An 18,897-nucleotide genomic window follows, 5' to 3' on the forward strand; every position below is an offset into this window, starting at 1 on the left:
TACCAGCTGAAGAGGAGGACAGGACTTGGCTGTCTGTGCTTGTGTTTTATGCGAGTCTTGTATGTAGGTCCAGTTGAAGGCAGTGCCTTGTCTGTGGCAGCCTGTGTAACTGCCCACGTCGGTGTCCTCTGTGTGTACCTCTGTGTGTCTATGTGTGTCTCTGGGACACGTGTGCAGCTTCACTACTGGTTGAAGCTGCAAACAGGAAAGCAGCAGCCGCATCCCTCAGGCTGGGCAGAGACCCTGAGTCCCTGGGCACCAGGGTGGGCTCCAGTGGCCAGGACAGAGGGTCCTGGGCTGGAGACACTGGAGGTGGCCACTGCTCCTAACATCCCTTAACAGTAGGCACTGTATTCATTCTTCTTCAAGGATTTCAGCACAATTTCTGGTTTGACAGTTCTCCATCTTACAAAATTCTGCTAGAACTTCATCTGCTTGTTCTCCTGCTTTCTCCCTATGTGTATGTAATAAGTGATCAAAACTCATTTTGCTTTCTCATTGGGATCTCTGTCTACTGTATATTCCTTCTTTTAATCTTAAATAAAAGCCATTTTGAACGAGAGAACATTTTTACTCCTCTTTTGGGAAAACAAATTAGTTTTTGAACAACATCATTTATCAGATCTGATTGTGGTTATTGACTGACAAAGACTGCAAATGTTATAGAATATATTAAAAAAAAAAAAAAAGAATTTGAGAAATCCATCTTCTTCGTCTTTTCATTTTTGTGTACCAGTTCTTGAATGCCCTGTCTGTACATTCCCTGTTTGTGTTTTAGCACTCTCTTTGGCTCTAGTATAGAGAAAATCACATTGTTTTATAAGCACCTTTTTGAAGCAGTAATGTGCAAATGGAACATAAAAATACACAACACTACAGAAAAGGATCAAGTTATACCATTCCAAATGAATTTACTGAGGCTGTTTTCAGAACTGGTATGTAACACAAAGCACTGAAATCCATGTTTAATCTTATTAAGATGCTTGCTGATTTTCAGACATTCTGAACATCTGTGGTCTAATTGAATTCAATGAAAGTTATTAATATATCTTCCAAACATTAAGATGCTATTTAAAAACCAAAAGATACTATACCTGGCAATAAATTTGCCTCAGATATATATTCCTGAAATGGGCTCAGGGAATAAATGACAAAACCAGATAATCCTAAACAACTGGAATGCTGTGCATACATCTAAACTGTTAACTTTTGCAGAGACAAGATTAAATTCCCATATTTCTTCCCTTTCATACATATATTTCCTTCAGAAACAAATTTGTTGTCTCCTCATTCTCTGAATCCAGACATTCACAGAAGACAGTGGTTATCACTATTATCGCTATAAATGGGTGGCCTTACACTTGCCAGCTGTCCACAGTGCTTATTGCTTGCTTGTGCCTGAATGTGGAATATTTATTCCTAAGGAAGACCAGATTCAGTCAGCTACTGAGCAGACCGGATTGTGTTGTAGCTCTCTTGGCCCACTCTGGAATCTAAGTCTTGATTTTTTGTTCCCAGATAATATGGCTGTTACATGGGTTTGGATCAACTATGGACTTGGGCTCATGCTCAGTCTTCAGAAGTAGCTACAGTGACCATGAGCTTTGTCCTATAAGATCAACTGTGTTCTTCAAGGAGGACTTCTTGCCATCTGTAATCATCCCTATTATGGAACATCATTTAGTACTAGCACTGAAAGACCAGAAACACTGTGTCTAAAAGACTAGTGACTAGAATGGCACCACTATTAAAAAGCACTAATTAAACAATTTATCATAATGCTCATAATTTACCTGCCATACCTTTTAAAATATTAATTACCTTACCCGGTTTATATTTTTTTCACTGAGAAGTTTTAACTTTTTGTCTTCTTCCTGAAATTTAAACTTAAGTAGCAAAGTTCATTTTGTCTGTTTTGTTAGTTTGATTTTTCACAGCAACCTCAGCTTATTTCACATATTTTCTTACTAATGTGTGATGTGCTTATATTTGTGCATGTATGTGCATGTAAAAACAATCACACAAAAAAATCTAATGTAAATATCTATCTTTAGAAATCTATCTACCTTTAAAAATATTTCAACTTATGATATTATTTTGTATATCACCCTTAAAGTATGTTTTATTCCTTTTTTTTGTGTGCTTTGAAATCTTTTGTTCTGGATATTTCAGATCGCTTTTATGATACATGTATTTTTAAGACATATTTCAGCCTTTTGAAATTTGAGGATTTTTTACCTGCATTGCCAAGGTTTTTCCTTTCATTGTAGGTCAAATGGCCTGAAGCCAACTTTTAATTCTGGTAGATTTTCCACTGTATAGGACTGTTAAGCACATAACACAGTACTGGTTATATTCACTCTAGAAGTATTCATAATTGTTAAAGAACTGAAAGAAACTGTAGGTCTAAAATGCACAACTTAGCATTTGAGAAGCTCCAATTAATTGTTTAAATAATAATTTCGTGTTCATTATAATTTTTATCATATTTTTCCATCTGTCCTTAGGGTATGTCTACATTCTTAAGGGGACTGAGGCATAAAAATCACTAAACTGGCACTAACTTAAGCCAGTTAATCAACATGGCGAAATGCCAGCCTGAAGTTAATAAGGCTTGGCTGCAGCACCTCATGAATGCGGCTAGATTGCTTGTCAAATCATTTGGGTATCTTTGCACTATATTCTGAAAACAGCAGTAGACCCAATACAGGTGTATTGGCTAACCTTGTCATAAGACGCTGCTGTGCATGCCACAGCCGCTGGTACTAATACATGTGTATGTGATTGCCTTGGGGGAGATGAAAGGATGGGTAATAAACTGAATACATTGTACCAACCTACCCCCAAAATGTCCATGTGGGATGCTTTCTGTGTATCTGTATTCCAGCACTAATTAATGCCAAACTGTTGCACTTCCATAGCTTTCAGTGTGAACATCCTCTGCATCCCCTTAGCTAAACGTATATCTGTGTGTATATCTGTTAATATCTATATTTGTATGGACTGAAGTGTTAGGATATTAGGATGATCTCTTTCCAGGACAGCAGTAACTGCAACGCATAGCACAATATATGTGGGGTAAGTTATTCCCTTAATGTTATTCTTCATCTTTCTCCCTCTTTCCACATCTTTGTCTGCAGATGAAAAATGTAAAGCTGCAAGTAATCCTTGACCAAAAAAAAAAATAAAAATTGTTTACTGCAATATATAGGAAACTAAGCTCAGCAGGCCCAATTCATTAATTTTTTATGTGCTTTCTGTTAAAAAAGGAATTAATGAATTTACTCTGAGCTCTGACCTGAAGCTCTCTAGCTCTCTTATAGCCTCCAAACCTCAAAGCTATTAGTGTAAATTTTACAACAACCATGGTGTCCCTCAGAGATGTGCAGCCCCAAAAATAGGCATTTTATAAAGAATAAAAGACTATACGCTTACAGTAGTTCTGGATCGTAAAAATAAATGCTTAGAAACAGAGAACAGTAACACAAGAAAAAAAAGCAAAGAATTTCCAGGGGTAGGGGTGGAAGAAAAAAGAACAGGATAGTTTAAAGGACATTTCTGCCCACTTTGCTGTGCTCAACAGGAAGTGGATGCCTTCTACAACAAAATAGGCTTTACGCGTTGCAAGCAGGCACATGGGATTAATCCATATGTCAATGAAAGAATGAACTGATTCAAACTAGGAGCTTTGAAGTTAGGTGCCCTGCTGTCATCGAAATGCCCACTTTCAATTTTCAGAGTATATTATATTAGTTTAATGTAATACTTCCTCATTACCTGCACAGATGATGGCAGCAGGCAAGGTAACTTACTTTTCCCTTTACATTAAAGTTGCAAAAAAATAAGGTAATAACAGGAGAGGGACAGCCTAGTACTATATGCGCTGTGCTATGTGCAGGCTAAGTCAATTTACATTAATATCAGGATTCTGAAACACAGTAATATTCTTAGTTTGTAACGTACATTTGCCAAATGGAGTATAAACTTACTACTCAATTTAACAAAACACTAAGGGAGCTTGCTACAGCATCAGGCTAATTATTATTTAAAATTATTTTGTTGCTCCTTGTTCAGCACTAACATTATTCATGATGAATTATTTGATTTTTATGTGATATGCATGGAATTGCATGGGGATTCCAGCACAATTTAGCATTCATTTTTGTTCGTAATTTTAGCACAGAGACTTTTTAAAAAATAATGTTACTTCACATAATATTCTTCCTTACATGCTGTAAGATCCTATTCATTCTGCAACTACAAGGGTAGTTTTCATCGTCTTGCTGCAAGGAAATATATTCAGGCTGACAAATTTTCACATCTTCCAGTCACTTATGCGTACTAACCACTGCACTCTAGGGTAACTTTTTTCTGGCTCACTCTCTTCTACTGGAGTTTTTTCAACTTGAATAAAATGTTTATTGAGCCAGAGTAACCTAGAATATCAGCTCAAACCCTGGTCATCTGCATGCCACCTGTACTTATTATTGGCACTTTCATGATCTGTTCATTGTAGTTTATTTTCTTTCTTTCAACCTTTACAGTATATACACATTGAGGTCTGTGACTGGTCCAATGCCCAGTGGCATGAGAACAGTCTTTCTAGTGACATCAGTGGATTTTGCAGAAGACCCTGGTTGAATACAACTATCATTTTTCCTAAGATACTTTGTTCTTCTCAGTCTGGGAAGTATTATGGGCCTACATAGGAGAAATCCTGGCAAGGAGGGATATAATAAAAACAAGACTACTTCTTCTATAGCAGATAATTTCTCAAGTGTTCTATAGAATATTCCTTGGGCTGTTTAAAATCATCCATAGATCTAGTCAAATTCATTATTGTCAGCAACAGTCATAGTGAATTTTGCTTTTTTTTCCCTGCTCAGAAAGTTTAATTTAGATTAAAAAAAATAACGATCATCATTATTCTCCTATTGTAACACATGCTGATTAACACAGCGGCAATACTGTTATGACTAATAGATGTTAATAACAAGTAGTTATCAAACTGTAATATCATCTAATGGATTATTAATTTTGTAGAGTGAACAAGTCAATGACCCTAAGACAAGGATGTGCATGTCACTACATAGTGCTATCAAAGAGTTAGTTATGTTTCAAAGAAAACCACAGTTCAAAGGCTGTTGAAGAAAAAGAGAGTTGTTAACAAGTTAACAACTATTAACAAGTACAAGCGCAAGATGAGAGCAGAGGCTTTAATAGTGCAGGTGCAGGAATATAAAGGAGACCCTGGGGCTATCAGTAACAATTACCAGTGGTCAGCAGCTAGTCATTAAAGTGATACAAAAACCGGTAGGTAACTGAATCTGATCATAGGGTTAACAAAGTGAAAAAAGAACCAATTCAACACAGATAAAATTTAACATACACAGTAAAACTCAGATACAGCAGATTCAATCACTATATTGTTAATTTAATGAATAAAGAACAAGTAAGTTGACAGTGTTAGAAGACGTACAAAAATAGACCCAGCAGGCTTAAGAGTAAAGAGAATTTAACGCTTCCCTTCAACAGCATACTCGTCCTGCTGAAGATCTGGGATCAGGGATACTGATTGCTTGTTGCCATCCTCCTGGACATTCCTGAGGCAATTTAAGGGTCCTGAGGACCCTGCCAGCCCTGAGTGTCCCTGCCCAGCTCTGCCAGGACTCCCCCCACACTGCCCAGAGACCAGGACCCCACTTCACCCCCCCTTTCAGTAAATTCTTATATCTGCTCAAAAGGTGTGTTTCCTTAGCTCACATAAGTTGCACGACATTTTCAGTCTGGTGCCCTCACTGTCAGGCGTTGCTGCAGCTTGGCTACCGCACGCCAGATGCTGTATAGGCCCTGATGCAAACCACCATCAGTTTGTGGCAGCTCATTAATGACCAATATCTCTAGTGCTTCCTGCGTTCATCTAAAACTGTAATATCTCTAGAGAGAAAGATTTTGAATAGGGTCGAGAAAATATATTGTTTCACTTTTTCCTACTATTAGCCACTGGAACTGGTATGCTAGAAAGAACATATGCAAGATCTGATCCCCTGGTCTATGTTTTGGTAAATGAAACAGACCAGGACTTTTCCTTATTTCTGGCTCTGAGAGCAAGTCCTACAACAGAACTCCTATTTCAAGGGCTAAACTCACTGCCCCTCCCAAATCCAGATGAATAAAGAAAAAAGGACAGACTGACCACATCTGTTTTACTGGCTGAGAATCGACTCTGCGCTGTTCCATCCCCTGAACTTTACCTGAGCATTGTTTAAGGAGAGAATATTAGTAGGCAGAGACCAAAACATGCCTGAGAGTACGCTAACAGTTAAATAGTATGGATTAACATAAGCCATAGCTCAAGTCTTGCCTTGGCCCTGTTTAAATTATTAGTACAGGTGCACCTATGAAGCCCTAGGAAAATTTGTAAGTGATAAGTATGATTCTTTCTGGCATTCATCCTGTTGTGCAGTCCTTCTCCTTTCAGCCCATTTCTTACCACTAGTTAAGAAACACATCATGATCTGTAGCAATAGAAAAGGCACATAACAACAATGAAATAGCCACAAAATGGAAAATGCACATAAGCCCACTCCACAGTGTTCATACACTGCATTAAATCAGGCAAAAGAAAATTAAGGCAAAAGGAGAGAACAGAGCAGTGTAAGGAAGGGTAAGAGATTACCCAAAGAGGTTGCTTTTAATGATCACATTGAAAGAAGCTACTCTACAATGATGTTCAAATGTAGTGTACAAATGTTCAGACTTTTCCTATTGTAGCCAACAGAGTTCACAACAAAGAACAAGCTTGCATTTATTTTTTTCTCTTAATTACTGTTTTGAACTATTAAAATGCATTGGAAATAGGTTAACTGCGTTTGTTCAATATTTATTGCCATTTCATCTGCCTTAAAATCTCAATTGTAAGCAATTTGTCGATTATGCTGAAAGGTCTAATTTTAGCACAGCTTCTACATTCTTTGCTGCTGAAATGCAGCTGTGTAACTCTGTCAATATTCTCTAGTGAGTTACAACAGATATCCATAAATCATGTAGTTATAGTGCATCCCTCAAAACTTTATGAAATGAGGGCATCAGAATAAAAATTGCCATGCAAAACTGGGTGTTCTCTACCAGATTCTCTGCTAAATCATTTTAGGAAATGGAACAAAAATTTATGTTGTTAGTATCCATATCAGGGAAACAGACTGTCTGCTTGTAGAGAAGATGTTTACTTCCAGTTCTTATCATCCTTGTTTATTCTGTTGTTCAGACCACTTAATGATACCTAGAATTCTCCTGAAGTGTACAATCCAATGAAAAATAAATATTTTGCTGTTGCTGCTATTGTGGAGACTTGTTGTGGAGACTTACTGTGCTGTTGTTGGAACTTTGTTGTTATTCTTCTTTCCTAGCTGCATGTGGAACTCCAAGTGTCCATAGGTGTTGATTCCTAAGTCATGTCTCCCTCTGATATCATCAGGTTCATGATGGACGTGGACTGACAATGTGTACTCACTCGCAGCCCAGAAAGCCAACCGTATCCTGGGCTCTATCAAAAGAAGTGTGAGCAGCAGATTGAGGGAGGTGATTCTGCCCCTCTACTCCGTTCTGGTGAGACCCCACCTGCAGTACTGCGTCCAGCTCTGGAGTCCTCAGTACAGGAAAGACATGGACCTGTTGGAGTGAGTCCAGATCAGGGCCACAAAAAAGATCAGAGGGCTGGAGCACCTCTCCTATGAGGAAAGGCTGAGAGAGTTGGGGTTGTTCAGCCTGGAGAAGAGAGGGCTCTGGGGAGACCTATTGAGGCCTTTCAATACTTAAAAGGGGTTTATAAGAAAGATGGGGACAAAGTTTTTAGTAGGACCTGTTGCAATAGGACAACAGGTAATGGTTTTAAACTGAAAGAAGGTAGATTCAGACTAGATATAAGGAAGAAATTTCTTATGATGAGGGTGGTGAAACACTGGAACAGGTTGCTCAGAGAGGTGGTAGATGCCCCATCCCTGGAAACATTCAAGGTCAGGTTGGATGGGGCTCTGAGCAACCTGATCTAGTTGAAGATGTCCCTGCTCATTGCAGGGGGGTTGGACTAGATGACCTTTACAAGTCCCTTCCAACCCAAACAATTCTATAATTCTATGATAAGTAGTTAAATCACTTCTCCATTTTAAATGTGGAAAATTTAATTTTGCTCATCTGCACAGTGTTCTCTTTACTACAGCCTCTCAGAAGAGTACTTGGATAGGTAGCTTTTGTTGTGTTTGGGAATCTCTCTCCCTTAGTCTTTCTTATTGAAGTGATTCCAGTGAAAATAAGCATGAAGTAGATGACAGACTAAGTGTAATTTCTTTTTTATTTGTCATTAGGGTACTAATCTGAGGTCTGTAAGAACTTCTTGGGCTAAGATAATAAATATTTAAATACTTGAAGTAGAAAATCAGCACATGACTACCTATCCAACATTTGGGGTACATCGAGTTTTCCTCCATGCTCTTTCAGGTTGCTCTACAAGACAACTGTAAGAAATTCTACTGGTCTACTGTTTGTGACACTGTCAAACATACACTATCCTTCTGTGTTGTAGTGTACTTATTGCACTTAAATTGGTGGGATGAAGAGCAATAAGACTAAATGATTTTTCTGATTTACATCATGTTGCTTTTTGAAATTTCAGGTGCATTTAGCCTGATTTTGTTTTTCTTTAGCCTTCACAAGTAGCCCATGATTTCTGAATTCCAGTATTCTTTCTTTACACAAGACAACAGAACAAAACAAGTACAAAAGCAAGTACTAAGGGGAGTAAGTCTTCCTGAAAATCTTTACTGTTAAAAGCATAACAAGGCATAAAGCAGATGCTGGGACCTTCCTTGTAGGAGGCATAACAAATTATTTCAAGAAAATGTCATTGGAGGAAGTCCTTTCAGGTTCATAGAAAGTGATCATTTTCACAAATTGTCATAGAAAATGGCTTTAAAGCACTGCATGGACAAAGTTTAATATGTAAACACAATTAAAACAATTACATTTCTATAAATCTGGAATATGTTAATGCTTTTCAATCATATTAGAATATTTAATGTCAGGATACTCTGTGAAGTTAAAATGCATTGTATCACTTGAGTCTCAAGAAAGTTTAACTGTTTGGAATCACTTGACAATTTAGCTCCTGAATGAATATGAATACCAGGGGAAGTAGAGTGAATTCTCACTCATATTTGTCTGAGTTCTTTCACTATGGCCATTTTGAGATCATTGACGGGGGGGGCGGAATTGGGATTTTCATAATTCCAGAGTTCATTTATATGTTTTTTCTGTGTGAAATGTCTTAAGATTGTGATATGTGAGTTCACTATTATCAACAATTATCTTTCTATCCTGAAAATAAAGCATATTTCATGATAGTGTTATTCTGTAATATTACTTAATTGGTTTGCTATAATATAGTGACAAGTGCATGTAGAAAATCATGTATGTTCTTAAAATAATTTTTTTTTTTCCCCAGAAGATGGCTGCAGTGACTGATCTTATTATATTTCCTAAAGCTTCTAGAAAAAGGTTTTCTTCTAATATACTGGGTAAGTCAGTTATACAGGCAAACACTTGAATTGTATCTACTAGTACAATACCTATCCAACGTCTTGAATATTCACATTTCTTTTGTGAAAATCAGGTAACCGCTTACTCAGTTTTCAAGTTTATCATACTTTATTTAGACGATTATGACAAAAAAGCATGCTCTCACTTTCTGAAGACCTGTATTAACTAGTCACAATTGCTAACAAGTGTTCTCTAAAAATGTTTTCAGATAGTCATGTATAACATGACAACACCTAGATGTCCTCCATAGACCTGTGACCATAAGCAAGCATTGTGACTCTTGAATATTCTATTTTTGTGATCCAAAGTGTCTTTTGTAACTTCTTTTTGATTTAAGTAAAATGATTCATAAACCAAAGAATATTGATCCATGAATATTTTAAAATGTTTAGGCTTGTAATTCTGTTAATAGCATCACTGACACCTAGCTCTTGGTTCTATGCAAACAGATTATTCTTATAGCTACTCTATAGCTGCAGGTGGGTATTCCATACTTCTGCTGCTCTATTTCTTATTCACCATCCCAAAATGAGGCATAGCCAAGGCAGATAGTATCCAATGATGGAACTAAAGAATTTTCAGTAAAGGTGCAAGTTCAGGCCAAGCAATTTCTTAATTGCTTGGCAGCAGCCTCTAATTAGCATTCTAACATACACTATAGTTGCTATATATTACTATGCAAACACAGTATGGTTTGTAGGAAAATAAAAAAATAGTCCTTTTGAAGCTGATTTTCAATTTTCCTTATTTGGAGAACTGTCACAAATCTGCAGGTGCCTCAATTTTCTAGTCAGATATGTTCCTAGTATACCAAGAGTTTCATTAGAATTCCTGAAAGAAGGGATCACTCTAGTGGTCTTTATGGGTACCCCAGGAAAAACATAGAAAATATAAATAAACAAACCATATTCAGAATATTTTCAGACTGTGTACTGTTAATCTCATCTTAGAAGGAAACTAAGTCATTGAGAGCTGTTTTTCCAAATGTTTATAAAGTGTTATATGGCAAAGCATTTAGATTTTGTAAGCAAAATATGGTAGGATCCGGAGGGTGGGGGGAGCATTCTTTTTTTCCCAGAACAGAACACCATTTCCTATTCATCTGTCTGTCCCTCCTTCTTAGATAGCATCTAAATTAAAAATCTCCAGGACAATCGGAGAATTGTAGTTATGACATCCATCCCTTGGCTTGTTATTAGATCCTGTTGTTTTCTTCTGACAGTTGTGTTCTCAGGTCTTACAAAACTATGCTGCAACTGCCATGGCTAACCATGCTAACTACTGAGTCATGATCTTACATGTCTGCGAGAGCTGAGCACAGAAATACAGAGTGAGAAGTCCAATGCTAAGAAAATAAGGAGATAAATGCATAAAGGAAGGTTATGCTGGCTAAATATAGTTAAAACCAGACAAAGGCAGTGCCTCTCGACTGCCAGTATTGTCAAGAAAAACACTTCAGTAGAGAAACTGCTAGATCTAATTCTGCTTATCGGGTCTGGCAAAGTGTGAAAGTAAACAGATGTGAGTTTGACCTTTCTGTTGTAATTAGAGAAGACATTGCATTTTTATTGCATGTCTCCAGGGTTAGGAATATTTGCATAGGAGTATCTGAATGTCTGGGGTCAGAGTTATTTTACAGGTTGGCAGCTGGATCACTTTGAAAGTCAGAGAATGATTAATGTGATTAACTAGCTATACAAAGTACCTGAACTGAAGCACAGCTTTTCAAATACAGTGATTCAGTAGCAAGCTGCAATGTTGTGTATTTTTCGTGTTGGGGGGGTATGTGTGTTCAGTAAACTCATAATTTGTATGAGATTCACTTTTTTTCTTTAAACATCTTTTTTTCCCCTTTAACTTCTTTCTAAATAGTGTGACTGCCATACTGCAGCATGACTGTTAGAATTGTCATGGCATTTAGATTGTCACTCTATTCCTTATAGTTTATAGTCTTAATCCAGAGCATCTTAATCTAGTCACAGATTTCATAAATTCATTGGTACTATCTACTGCTTTGTTAAATCAGCCTATTCAAGAGAACATCCTTCAGCTATAAGAAGTCATCTCTTAATCTACACTGCTTTGTTCATCCTCATCCATTCGTTGCAACAAGCTATTCACTGATGTCATTTCTTTAGTGAATAGGATAACGGCTTTATCAGAATATATGTTTTCTATTTCTTGCTTTGCCATTAACTTGTTACATTATTTTACAAAGCTTTCTTAACTCTCTGTACCTTCTATTCTCTTTGTCTTGCCTATTTAGACTGTAGGCTCTTAGGTACAAAGCCCTTACTAGAACAAAGTCTTAATCTCTAGGCATTTTTTTTTCGAACTTAGAAATAATAGCATTCAGTAATATCAGTTCTGAATGTAAGCCCACTGAAATTTGTGAGAGTTTTTATGTTTATTTCAATGTATGTGACCATGCTCAATGGAATTATTGTTCTGTTCCGTACAATAAAATACTGAAAACACATCTGGAAGTTATATAGTTGTCTACTGCAAGAATTTACTGTCAGAATTGAGGGACATTTCTTATTTTTCACCATTTACCAGTAAGTGTGAGATGCATGATTTCTTTTCAGCTGAGGGTATGATCCAGGAAAAGGCTCTAAGGGTCTACAGGTTAGGTGATGTAATGTATTTCCTGTAGTGGATCTCAAAAAGCAAAAAAAAAATGCGGTGTTGGTTTTCTAGCTTCCTTTAAAGCATTTGTTCTGGAAGGTTAGGTATTCTAAAAAAATTAAAGAATTTGGTGGGCTGAATGGGAAGTCTCTCATAGCTCACTCACAGAATGCTAAGCACATCTGTAAAATCTGATCTCCCTCTGATCCTTCACTGGAATGTAGGTACTCAAAGCAGGACCAAGTGCATTTGGGTTCTAAATTCTAGAATTTGTGCTAAGAATGAAAGACTGATCATTACAAATGATTACTACATATCAGATAGTCACTGCATACTACAAATACCATCCTATGCAAAAAGGGAACAAGAGACATCTAGAAACATGCAGCCTGGAGAATAAAGTTGTATCTACATCAGAATTTTAGTTCAGCTCTTGCATTTTTGAAGCAAAGCTGATCTTATTTACCTACTGCACTTTGGTTCACATTGCGGAACAGTCTCAGAGGGCACAAACTGAATTCCTTTTAGATAAAAGTTAATTCCTTTCAAATAAAACTAAAGATAGGGTCTTGGAGGTCTCACCTAACACACTCCAGCTGCTAGCTGACACTCAGTCCTTAGTACTATAACACAGAGCACCACTCCTAAGCATGGATTTCCTGAATGCACATCATCAGCACCGTCTGTTTAATTCTACTGCACTATTTGATAATGTAAATGTAGCCTCAGGCATTATCAGGATAGGAAAGACATGGACTTGAATCTTCAGACTGATTCTCTAAATTCAGCTCTTTCACTTTTTATTCTGTGGTAATGTACCCATCAACACTGTTTTAAAAATGACCTACATATTTTTTGAGATCTCATCTTGACATCCTGTGCTCAGCATACTCTGTATTTGTGGAATGTGTACTTTAGGAGAGACGTACTGTTCTGCCTTTTTCTGAGCTCCAGAAGAGCTTAACCAGGAGCTGCACAGCTCCTAGGCTGCGCCTGAGTTCTGCATGGAAGCACAGTTGCAGGTCTCAGAGAAACATTCACACTGAAAGGAAAATCAACACCTCCGTGTGGCAGCAAAGGAGACAGCAAGTTACTTGGTTTCATTTTGCGGTAGAATGTGCTTCGGGATGCACAGCTACTCTTTGATATACAAGGTCGTATTTCCTGCCTTTCTCATTTCCTTTTTCCCCAGCATCCCTGGCTAAACTACCATATACACAGAACTTTTTGCTCATTCCTTCATCATTTGTTCCACACAATTTCTTATTACTTTAAATACCACTTCACCCACAACCTTATCTGAAAGGCTATTTTAGCTGTGAAAATACCCCACCACACATAATTTTTTCCTTCTGATTTCTCTCCCCCACTCCCCATTACGTGTTTTTTCCTCTTCTTCCCACTCCTTTGTTGTTTATCTGCTGCTTTGTTCCTTCTGCTTTTCTACTCCATTGTATTACATTTTGTGTGTGGGCAACAAAGTAAAATGACAAAATTTCTGATCTCCAAAGAGCCACTTTCACTTTCCCACCTCCACACAGAATAGAGAAATCCAAACCAGCACAACAACAACAACAAAAAGACAACCTGCCTGTACATCATATCATCACATTCTGACCCACTTCGAACTCCATGTAGGCAACTAAACTCCTCCAGCTATTGCAAGTCAATATGTCAATATTGATGTCAATAACCTTAGGGACAGCTTTAAAGATCATAAATTGGAGGATGAGTTCTTGCCTGAAAGAAATATGTCATTAGGCTCAACTAGGAAGAGATACATGTGTCATGTATTTGCCCCTACCTCACCCATCACTGATGGGAAAATAAAGAAAAGTAACTTGAAAAGAGCCAACAACTAAGATGCACTGAACAGTACATAGTAGCCATTAATCTACTTTTTCTTACTATGGTCAGGATACTAGGATCAATTAACCAGAGAAAGAGCTTAGATCCTAAAAATGCCCCCTCACCCTGCACCCCCCCAAAAAAACCTGCCTGAAGAGGGAAGAAAGAGATCTATCCTTCTTCCCCATGGTCAAAATGTGCCACAGAAATTATGAAGAATCCCTTAAAAATGTAAGTGGCTGACCTTCTCTCAACTGCTTGTTTCAGTCGTCATTTATAAGTAGACTATAATCCCCACAGCTTTCATCATCACAGACACAACAGCACATTCATATTTGTCTCTAAATATGTTCCATTGCTGTGTAATCATCACACAAATGTAAAATACAGCTATTATAAATGAGTTAGTGAGTTCTTCCTTTGTCTCATTTATTCCCTTTAACCACTTCTAATTCTTGGCAAACATATATGTTTCAATATGCTTATTTAAGAATCCTTTCCAAAAGGCCCTTCTGTTCTTTTTAGCTAGGAGCAGACTGACATGTAGGGAGGAAAAACATGACACCACCTTCTCCGCCAACAATTCAAATGGGTGCCAAAAGGTATCTTGCATTAGCACTTAAAGGGGAGATATCTATTTAAAACTGGTGAAAATGATGAAAGTGTTATTTTATTCCAGTTCATCTTCATAAGGGCCCTGTTTCTTAAAGATCCATACTGATTTCTGCACCTTAAAAGTCTCTCAACCTACTCTACCCTGCCACATGTCTCATCTTCTTCTGCTTAGTATACTATGCAGGATAACATCCATTACTGAATATGTTACACTCAGAATCTTATTTTGGGCAAAAAGGAAATACATTTCATGTGTAAAGCCCCAGAATTATTTTTATTCTAATTGAAATCTTACTAGTCTAATTAAAGAAGTGCTTCTAGTCTAGCTTTATTACTCAAAAATTTAAAAAAAAGGAAAATAAAATGCTGCTATGCAGAAAAAGTCTCAAACAAAATAATACAATTAAAATTACTATGTACACATTACTTAGTTTCTACCCTTCTTCCTGGCATAATGCTTACCCTTCCACTGCTCCTCAAGATGCTAATATTAATGGGTTTTGTCTGATGGGAGCAATACAGTGAGTTGTCATTATCCCAAGTTCTTTGACAGAACTATGATGTTAGATGGCTTTTTCTTTTTCTTTTTCTTTTCTTTTCATTTTCTTTTTCTTTTTATTCTTATGTTTATGTTTATTTTCCTTTTATTCCCCCTTTTTTTTTTCTTTTTTTTTCCTTTTACTTTTTGAGGTAGACAAAGGATTCATTACAGTTCAGTTGCATTTCCAAGGAGGAGGAGTTATGCCATCCCTTTTTTCCTGGCATAGTTAACTTCCTCTCATTGCTCAGAAAATGGGTACTAGTATATTCATAGAATCATAGAATTATACTGTAGAGTCAGCCTTCACAAGTGTCCCCATGGCCAGCTGTCCACTCACTCACCAGTGTGGGACGAAGTGGTTTTGTCTTTTGGCTATCTGCAATATAGATAGAAAATGCAGAGAGTTATGGTAGGTTTTTAAAATCACATAGCACCCTTGTTAACATACATAAAGAATATAGTAATTTTACTCCAAAAGTGCATTAAGTGTGAGTACCGTAACTTAGAGGCCCTTTCAGGCCCGAAGAGAGATCTAAAACCTCTTGTTCTCAGAATTTCTCAGTGGCAATTTTCTGGATGAGGAAGGTATTGAAAGTAAAGAAAGCAGTTTTCTGGTAAGAGCTGTTGTATGAGAGAGAAAAATAAGAAAATACACATATATCAAACAAAATGTCCCATATTGTTTATCAAATCACAGGAACAGGAGCTGGACTGTCTTCATGCTTACCCAAATAAAGCCTGGGAGGAAAGACAGCATATAATTATGAAAGAAGCAGAGAACAAGACAGCCTGCTAATATGTCTAGGTCAGAGACAATGACATCGAGGGTACATGCACATTGCAGGGATTAAGTCCCTAGGTTGACACCACTCTGAGTAAAGTTCACCCAAATCTCTGTAACTTCAGAGTTAGATTCAGCTTTGAAGCTGGTACTGCCCTGAGTGAGGGTCCCCACTCCAAACTAAATTATTCTCTATCCCATCAAACCCAACTTATTTTATGATTCTGGGAAGATAAAACACACTGCTGAGATACTTTTGGACTCCATTTGGTAGATGTACAATGCCACACTTTGATGTGTCCAATGTATTCAGGTCAGGTTGTAGTTGCTTAAGCGTCTGTCTTACCATGCCCACCATGGACACATCCATTCACTCGTCCAAATGTAGCAACCCTCTCTTTTTATTTCAGACTTCATTGTTTCATCAAGCTGTTTAACCAGGTCTCTTCTTTTTCGTCTAGGCTGATGTCAGTTTAGTTAAATGCTGATTTCTTGTTAAAATGGTAGTTTCTAGACTGTTTACCTTAGTGATGGATCATAGATCCTTCACAGTTTATTAGAATCTGTGTATATATCTAGACATATAATTGAATTAATGTTTTAGATAGGACTGCCTAGTCCTGCCTTACCTACAGACTTTAGTATGCAAGATTTGTAAGCAGATGTCAAAGCAGATGTCAAAACAGCATCCACACTTAGTTGTAGAAAAATGTTTATAAATTCTTCCAGAATTACAGAGAGGGAAAAAAATCCAACACCTAGGGATTAAAACTCCTCAGTAATAAAGACCTTGAAAGAACACCAAAAGTACCTATAAACATGAAAAGAAATTTCTCCAGAAAACCAGGATCCTTTCTTCATAGAAAAGACATACCTAACGTATAACTAAATAGAGGGTAGCAGGGAGGGATCCTTTTCCAAAGATTATTATTACAACAAGCTGCCATACGCATAGCTTGTATCACACCAAAAGAAGTACAGGGTATGCTTACATCATTCAGTGGAGCATAAGACACGAAGTAGCAGGCAGCAAATGAACTAACTCCAGAATAACAGCCACATACCTCTGTCAAACCTACTTCCACACCCAGGCTCATTAAGATACCCAGGAAATAATATTAACTTGCCCAATTACTTCTATCACTACTATCACTACACTGATACTCATTCTGTGGCTACATGCATGGCACTATGCTTTATCAGTTTCCAGACATATTAGTTAATTGTTATCTGGTTCATGTACATTTAACCAAGTACAGCACTATGTTCAGTGGACGTGTGTACGCCGATGGAGTCTTACCCAGGACTCCTTATTGTCTATTCAAAATAGCACTACTGAATTTAAGCTCTTTTGTGTTGTTTACGATGACCTTCTTCTAATTCTTGATGTTATCCAAAGTATTAGAGCCCATGGATGCTCACAGTCACTTATATATGCCTTATCTCCTGCTGCCTTATTTTTATTCTCTAGCCAACAACCTGTAAAAAACTCAGGATTCAGATAGCAATTTTATACAAAAGAGAAATAAGGTAGAAACTATTAGCTGTCTAAGCCCTCCCAATAATGGGAAGAGATTTTTCGGGGGAGTAGCATTCTAAACATTAGGAAGAAACAGTATTTTGTCATTGTTGCCATGGACACCCGTAGCGTATAAAAACTACTAACCTGATTTCCAACTCTCCTAGCTCCTGTACTAGGTAAGTCATGTTCTACCTAGGCTGGAATGTTCTTAGCTTCAGTATTCATGACAAATTTCTAGTTGTAGTTGAAGAAATTTAGTGAGACTTCAGGTTTCAGCCCTGTAAAAGGGAAACAAGAGATAGAGGGGAAGGTCTCAATTTTGAGAGTGATGGATAGATTACTTCCAAAAAGACCTATTATGGAGAAAAAAGTGGACTACACAGAAGCAATTGTAGGAGTTGTCATTGAAGCAGTCAGTCCTGCCAGAGGCCTTTAGTAAAAAGATCTTTTCTGGCATCAAAGTCTCACCAAAAAAGTGGTCAAACTTAGGAAGATCTGTATTTATAGCAACAGTATGTTTTTGAATCCCTCTCTCTTTTCTTCATCTTCCATTTCATAAGACATAAAAACTGTCTATCTATGACAAAGTCAATCTCGTTTCATACAGTCCAGCTCACCATCCTTCTAAAACAAAGAAGATAAATAGTGCACTTTAGTGCATTATATTTATTTACATATATTTACATATTTAGTACATTATATTCTTACTATTTGTTCAGCTTTCTCTTTAGGTTTCTATTGTCTAATCATGGTCATTAAGTCTTAAAGTCTCCTGCTGTGCACTGGTCTGCTAAATCAAGGTTTTAGTATTTGTTTAACTTTGTATTTGAAAAAAGTTATTACTGAGAAGGAACCAATAGTTCAATAAAATCAGAGCCACCCTAAGTATAATAAAATGGCCTTACATAAAATAATTGTGCAAATAATGAAAACTAGACTTCTATTTCATTGAATACTTACTCACAGATTAATGAAAACTTTGTATGATAAATAATATTTTATTGCAACAGTTCAGCCTCTCATTCTCATAACAGAATCATAAGACTTGAAAATCCCAAATATTTTGCTGCTGTTTGCAGAGAAAAATTCTGTGCTTTTCAAAGCATCCCAAAACTTCTGTAATTTTTTCTCTTACCCATTGCTCTGGGTTTTATCTCTTCTTGTCTTAGCTGTTGCACTAAATAGAGAAAACAGATAGCACTTGGGGTAGGCCTGACTGAGCAATAGGCACAGACACATGCCTCACAATCAACCATTATTCTTTATCTGTGTGGTACATCATTACCCTGGTTCTTTCTTCAAGCTGAATGTTCAGTAAATGCTTTAATAAGCAGGGAAGTAGGGTGCACTTGAATATCTCAGAATGAC

The sequence above is a fragment of the Aquila chrysaetos genome, chromosome 1, assembly GCF_900496995.4.
Source record: "Aquila chrysaetos chrysaetos chromosome 1, bAquChr1.4, whole genome shotgun sequence".
NCBI classification, from domain to species: Eukaryota; Metazoa; Chordata; class Aves; order Accipitriformes; family Accipitridae; genus Aquila; species Aquila chrysaetos.